The 7280-nt window shown below is 38.5% G+C and overlaps 7 non-coding genes across 7 annotated transcripts; all 7 read right to left on the bottom strand.

Moving 5' to 3' along the window:
* Positions 1-215: 215 nt before the first annotated feature.
* Positions 216-299, bottom strand: TRNAS-UGA (transfer RNA serine (anticodon UGA)). The gene has a single exon. It is a non-coding gene; the product is annotated as a tRNA-Ser (tRNA).
* A 152-nt stretch (positions 300-451) lies between these two features.
* TRNAL-UAA (transfer RNA leucine (anticodon UAA)) lies at positions 452-534 on the bottom strand. Its single transcript has one exon. It is a non-coding gene; the product is annotated as a tRNA-Leu (tRNA).
* A 624-nt stretch (positions 535-1158) lies between these two features.
* TRNAL-UAA (transfer RNA leucine (anticodon UAA)) lies at positions 1159-1241 on the bottom strand. Its single transcript has one exon. It is a non-coding gene; the product is annotated as a tRNA-Leu (tRNA).
* A 390-nt stretch (positions 1242-1631) lies between these two features.
* TRNAL-UAA (transfer RNA leucine (anticodon UAA)) lies at positions 1632-1715 on the bottom strand. Its single transcript has one exon. It is a non-coding gene; the product is annotated as a tRNA-Leu (tRNA).
* A 387-nt stretch (positions 1716-2102) lies between these two features.
* Positions 2103-2185, bottom strand: TRNAL-UAA (transfer RNA leucine (anticodon UAA)). The gene has a single exon. It is a non-coding gene; the product is annotated as a tRNA-Leu (tRNA).
* A 390-nt stretch (positions 2186-2575) lies between these two features.
* Positions 2576-2659, bottom strand: TRNAL-UAA (transfer RNA leucine (anticodon UAA)). The gene has a single exon. It is a non-coding gene; the product is annotated as a tRNA-Leu (tRNA).
* Positions 2660-3284: 625 nt separating this feature from the next.
* TRNAI-UAU (transfer RNA isoleucine (anticodon UAU)) lies at positions 3285-3367 on the bottom strand. Its single transcript has one exon. It is a non-coding gene; the product is annotated as a tRNA-Ile (tRNA).
* Positions 3368-7280: the final 3913 nt, after the last annotated feature.

Below are 7280 nucleotides of genomic sequence, written 5' to 3'. Positions count from 1 at the left end.
CTCGCCCTCATACGAGGATCCGTGCTTAAATCTGACGCCTTAGACCGCTCGGCCATCCTGACACTCTTTAAAACGATTTCCTTGAAAATGAAGCTATAGTACAACCCGAAAATACCTCTCGGTATGCTAGGCTACATAAATCTACACAATTGTTGCCATATTAGAGAAGTCTTTTCTGAGCATGAGATACAAGTTATTAAATTGAAACAAATCGTTGTCAGAAGTGGGGTTCCAACCCACGACCTTATACGAGGATCCGAGCTCAAATCTGACGCCTTAGACCACTCGGCCATCCTGACACGTTCTTAAACGTTTTCCTTGAAAATGAAGCTATCGTACAACACCAAAATGCCTCTCGGAATTCAATGCTCCATAAAGCTACTCACTTGTTGCCATACTATAGAATCCTTTTCTGAGCAAAGATACATGTTATTAAAATGAAACAAATCGTTGTCAGAAGTGGGGTTCGAACCCACGCCCTCATAGAGGATCAGAGCTTAAATCTGACGCCTTAGACCGCTCGGCCATCCTGACACTCTTTAGAACGTTTTCCTTGAAAATGAACTATAGTGCAACCCGAAAATACTTCTCCGATTGCTAGGCTACATAAATCTACACACTTGTTGCCGTATTAGAGAAGCCTTTCCTGAGCATGAGATACAAGTTATTAAAATGAAACAAATCGTTGTCAGAAGCGGGGTTCGAACCCACGCCCTCATAGAGGATCCGAGCTTAAATCTGACGCCTTAGACCACTCGGCCATGCTGACACGTTTTTAAACGTTTTCCTTGAAAATGAAGCTATCGTACAACACCAAAATACCTCTCGGAATTCAATGCTCCATAAAGCTACTCACTTGTTGCCATACTATAGAAGCCTTTTCTGAGCATGAGGTACATGTTATTAAAATGAAACAAATCGTTGTTAGAAGCGGGGTTCGAACCCACGCCCTCATAGAGGATCAGAGCTTAAATCTGACGCCTTAGACCGCTCGGCCATCCTGACACTCTTTAAGTCGTTTTCCTTGAAAATGAAGCTATAGTACAACCCGAAAATACCTCTCGGTATGCTAGGCTACATAAATCTACACAATGGTTGCCATATTAGAGAAGCCTTTTCTGAGCATGAGATACAAGTTATTAAAATGAAACAAATCGTTGTCAGAAGCGGGGTTCGAACCCACGCCCTCATAGAGGATCAGAGCTTAAATCTGACGCCTTAGACCGCTCGGCCATCCTGACACTCTTTTAATCGTTTTCCTTGAAAATGAAGCTATAGTACAACCCGAAAATACCTCTCGTTATGCTAGGCTACATAAATCTACACAATGGTTGCCATATTAGAGAAGCCTTTTCTGAGCATGAGATACAAGTTATTAAAATGAAACAAATCGTTGTCAGAAGTGGGGTTCGAACCCACGCCCTTATACGAGGATCAGAGCTTAAATCTCACGCCTTAGACTGCTCGGCCATCCTGACCCTCTTTAAAACGTTTTCCTTGAAAATGAAGCTATAGTACAACCCGAAAATACCTCTCGGTATGCTAGGCTACATAAATCTACACACTTTTTGCCGTATTAGAGAAGCTATTCCTGAGCATGAGACACATGTTATTAAAGTAAAACAATTCGTTGTCAGAAGTGGGGTTCGAACCCACGCCCTCATACGAGGATCAGAGCTTAAATCTGACGCCTAAGACCGCTCGGCCATCCTGACACTCTGTAAGTCGTTTTCCTTGAAAATGAACTATAGTGCAACCCGAAAATACCTCTCGGATTGCTAGGCTACATAAATATACACACTTGTTGCCATATTAGAGAAGCCTTTCCTGAGCATGAGATACAAGTTATTAAAATGAAACAAATCGTTGTCAGAAGCGGGGTTCGAACCCACGCCCTCATAGAGGACCAGAGCTTAAATCTCACGCCTTAGACTGCTCGGCCATCCTGACACTCTTTAAAACGTTTTCCTTGAAAATGAACTATAGTGCAACCCGAAAATACTTCTCCGATTGCTAGGCTACATAAATCTACACACTTGTTGCCATATTAGAGAAGCCTTTCCTGAGCATGAGATACAAGTTATTAAAATGAAACAAATCGTTGTCAGAAGCGGGGTTCGAACCCACGCCCTCATAGAGGATCAGAGCTTAAATCTGACGCCTTAGACCGCTCGGCCATCCTGACACTCTTTTAATCGTTTTCCTTGAAAATGAAGCTATCGTACAACACCAAAATACCTCTCGGAATTCAATGCTCCATAAAGCTACTCACATGTTGCCATACTATAGAAGCCTTTTCTGAGCATGAGATACATGTTATTAAAGTAAAACAAGTCGTAGTCAGAAGTTGGGTTCGAACCCACGCCCTCATACGAGGATCAGAGCTTAAATCTCACGCCTTAGACTGCTCGGCCATCCTGACCCTCTTTAAAACGTTTTCCTTGAAAATGAAGCTATAGTACAACCCGAAAATACCTCTCGGTATGCTAGGCTACATAAATCTACACACTTTTTGCCGTATTAGAGAAGCTATTCCTGAGCATGAGACACATGTTATTAAAGTAAAACAATTCGTTGTCAGAAGTGGGGTTCGAACCCACGCCCTCATACGAGGATCAGAGCTTAAATCTGACGCCTTAGACCGCTCGGCCATCCTGACACTCTTTAAAACGATTTCCTTGAAAATGAAGCTATAGTACAACCCGAAAATACCTCTCGGTATGCTAGGCTACATAAATCTACACAATTGTTGCCATATTAGAGAAGCCTTTTCTGAGCATGAGATACAAGTTATTAAATTGAAACAAATCGTTGTCAGAAGTGGGGTTCGAACCCACGCCCTTATACGAGGATCCGAGCTTAAATCTGACGCCTTAGACAACTCGGCCATGCTGACACGTTTTTAAACGTTTGCCTTGAAAATGAAGCTATAGTACAACCCGAAAATACCTCTCGGTATGCTAGGCTACATGAATCTACACAATTGTTGCCATACTATAGAAGCCTTTTCTGAGCATGAGATACATGTTATTAAAGAAAACAAGTCGCAGTCAGAAGTGGGGTCCGAACCCACGCCCTCATACGAGGATCAGAGCTTATATCTGACGCCTTAGACCGCTCGGCCATCCTGACACTCTGTAAGTCGTTTTCCTTGAAAATGAACTATAGTGCAACCCGAAAATACCTCTCGGATTGCTAGGCTACATAAATATACACACTTGTTGCCATATTAGAGAAGCCTTTCCTGAGCATGAGATACAAGTTATTAAAATGAAACAAATCGTTGTCAGAAGCGGGGTTCGAACCCACGCCCTCATAGAGGATCAGAGTATAAATCTCACGCCTTAGACTGCTCGGCCATCCTGACACTCTTTAAAACGTTTTCCTTGAAAATGAACCTATAGTACAACCCGAAAATACCTCTCGGTATGCTAGGCTACATAAATCTACACAATTGTTGCCATATTAGAGAAGCCTTTTCTGAGCATGAGATACAAGTTATTAAATTGAAACAAATCGTTGTCAGAAGTGCGGTTCGAACCCACGCCCTTATACGAGGATCCGAGCTTAAATATGACGCCTTAGACCACTCGGCCATCCTGACACGTTTTTAAACGTTTTCCTTGAAAATGAAGCTATCGTACAACACCAAAATGCCTCTCGGAATTCAATGCTCCATAAAGCTACTCACTTGTTGCCATACTATAGAATCCTTTTCTGAGCAAAGATACATGTTATTAAAATGAAACAAATCGTTGTCAGAAGTGGGGTTCGAACCCACGCCCTCATAGAGGATCAGAGCTTAAATCTGACGCCTAAAGCTTTGTCCACATTGAGCTCGCGCTCGCGTGTTCGCGCCTTCGTTTATTCGCATCTTCGTAACAGTACATGTTTTTAGAAGTGACAGGACAGGCGCAGACAAACAAACACAACTAATACCCCGATCTAATACCTTTTTTATTTGCATATTAGGCTACGTTCATTTTTCGAGACTAGTCAAGTTACTCTTTGGCACCGTTACGTGGAAAGATTTTGGGGACTCGAAGTGGAAGCGCGCCATGCGACAATTGACACTAGTGTTCATCCACTTAAAATGGAAAGAATCGAAATGGCGTTCACACTATGGGCCTTTCTACTATCTCTCGCTTGTGCTGTACTTCTATTCGAGATGGCCTCTATGATTACTTGGAATATCAAATAAAACTCTCTGAAAGAGAGGAAAAAGAAAATACTAAGAAGGCTTTGAGTTCTTGATGTTTGGCATATATTTGACCAAGAAAGTCAAACATTTGTTCATAAAAATAGATTGGCTGAAATTTTTGAAGTATTTATACTCAGTTTGGGTTTTTGTGTCCCAAAACCGTCACAATAAGATTCATAAGCGTCAAAACAATTGATTTCAAAAGGTTGGGAAAGAGAAATTGTTTTTCGATATTCTTAAATGGAACACTAATCGCGCATTCGAGATTTCTAAACTCGCCCCACGTAGCCATGAAAGTCTTACCTAATCCTAAAATTAAACTACTCTCGTACCTTAGTTTCATTCATACTTGTTATAATAACTAAGTAATAATTAAATACCGACTTGTATTTATTACAAATTAAAGATTAAGAGTTTAAACATAATTACTAATAATGATGATGAAGTCCAATATCAGGGTCAAAGACCTTCGCTCGAGCGAACTACTACATCTCAGAAGTGGATAGTGACTGACTTATAATGATTAGCAGTCGACCCTTATATGTTTAGGGAATGGTGAAAGGTAACACAAGGTGTTAATCCTCTATTTAAACTTACTCCCCTGGAGTAGAAACTCGGAGGTCCCTAAACTATTACGGAAGGTTACATCCCCCCAGACGACAAGATTGGACTTCATCGCCAGAAAATTGAAATACAAAAATCATTCTAAATAACTTTAAATAATATAACAGATAATTAAAAGACTCCTGTTAACTATCGTACTTCTGACTATTAAATATCACTAACTCTGATCACACTAAAGCTTAGCATAGCCAAGCATGGATTTATATAAATACTACGTATTATGGATTTGCAACTTGGCCAAAAAGGGACCACCAAATATGTGCGACACCGGCGGATGTGACGCGCTGGAGCTAGGCCAAATTGAGTCCAGAGAACTTAGGTCACGTGGGAAAAAGGAAGTAGTGGTACATGCGGCGTCTGCTCCAAAACGTAGTCCGCGCCAAAGGGACGGCCACTAAAATCCATACGGTTTGCACCGATAATAATAAAATGCGTAATAATAATGCAATATTTTATTACATACGGTTGACCAATTTCAAACGGTTTGAAAGCAACCAAAATACTACACTAAAGCAAACTAGGAAGTATCAAAACGCTAAATGCTAACTATTAAGCGGGATAAAAAGGAAAATTAATCATTTTGACACTTTGACAGACTACAAACAAGAGAGTAGCACATATTGTTTATAATAAAACTTAATAATTTCGAAGCTATTCACCTTTAATTAGCAGTGTAAACTTAGAAAAACTTGCACCATCCTACTTTTAACTGTGAAACTTGTCAATATAAATAGGTGAAAATTCAGGATATTTATTTTCTTCGAAATTTTCAAATCCATATATTATGGTATTTTTAATAATGCAATCCTACTATTTCTACCAAAAACATTGCTATTTCTTATTCGCACAGCCCTATTCCTGTGCACTCTGGCACACAGATGAACGGACTCATCCGACTATATTTTAAGGTCACGGTTTTAGACTACTGATGGTATTTTAGGAGAGCGGTAGCTCTCTTAGATAAGACTTCATACTGCCTTTAATGTATAAGGATGGTTTTTTCATTGGCTGTAACTTTTTTCGAATTATGTTTAAGGTTTTGAAAATAGGCCACTTAACTAAAGTCCTGGCCCTTAACGTGAGTTTAAATCTTCAAAAAGATATTTGTAATAGTTAATTTTATAAAAAATAAAGTTGCTAAGGGTGGTTTTCATTTCCATAATATTTATCACAGATTTTGACGAAAAACTGGAAAATCTCCATAGAAATAACATGGGAAATTTTCCAAACTGGCCCATTTTGTCCATACCCTTACAAAAATAACTATACTTTTGATAGATTTGAAAACGGTCTTAAATGAAAGCCCCATTATCATAATTGCTGCCTATTTTTTCATTAAGAAAAATTTAGATGAAGTTTGTTTCTCGTAATTTTAATTACATGCCCTGACTTACGTTGTTTTGGGTATTGGAGTTACTACGTTTTATCAATGTTAGAGACACGCATTTTACGCCTAATTTATTGTGTGGGACTTACGGCATTTTTGTAGTTAATCACCATTTCACGCCGTTTCCGTTAGAGGGATTTAAGGAATTAAAACATGGCGTTCGAGCACCCGGTTAAATCGAAAATGTTTTAATTGGAATTGAAATGGAGGATAATTAGGTCTGATATTTATTATTTTCGTAACAAAACGTCATAAAAATTTACTACAGTTATTTTAATCATTAAAATCATCAGAATAATTTATTATTAAGCAATTTTTGCTAAGCCTCGGTCAAAATAGCGTTATGTTAATGTTATAGGCAACTTCAACTTCCGTTATTTGGGATAAAAGCCAGACATTACGAATACTGTCGGTAGGTTCAAATAAATTATAAACAAATTAATTATTAATCTTACTGGTAGATCAGTCAATTACTACATTGTTATGTGTGACAGCTGGGACACATTAATAAGATGTATAGGTAAATTATACACCTTAATGATGAAAACTCAGCTGAGTCGCTGACTAAACGCTGGCGATAACTTTTCAAGGGAAATAATGACAAACAGAACTGTATAGATTCGTAACTTTTTTATGTTAAATATGTAACACACTGCTCAGCGGTTCTGCTACTAAGCCTTCTCAATGAAGTCAAAGTTTCTGAAATTATTGGGAATAAATGTTTCTTAGACGCAAGTGTGCTTTACCAAATACTTTTCAAACTTTCGCTTATGGGTTGTGGTTTTGGTTATAAAGAGGATCCCACTCTCTGGCTTTTTATTTTACAACATTTTATTGTTAATTTAATTAAAACCAATTCTGGTTAAATACGTAACACTATTTTTTATTTAATTTCTGAAATTATCAGAGCTAAATATCAAAGACACATATTTAATTGCTCTCATTTCGACACAACTAAAACCGTTTAGATTCATTCATTTAATAACATTTCTCATTTCTTATTATTTAACTTCAAAGGGCTGTATTAACCTCTAAAGGTGAAAACAAGCTAACTTGTCAGCTTAGAAG

The sequence above is a fragment of the Phalangium opilio genome, unplaced genomic scaffold, assembly GCF_054372755.1.
Source record: "Phalangium opilio isolate 3A_F unplaced genomic scaffold, DU_Popi_V2 ptg000060l_1, whole genome shotgun sequence".
Lineage (NCBI taxonomy): Eukaryota > Metazoa > Arthropoda > Arachnida > Opiliones > Phalangiidae > Phalangium > Phalangium opilio.
Note: the sequence above shows the minus strand (reverse complement) of the source record. Positions and strands in the feature narration are given on the sequence as shown.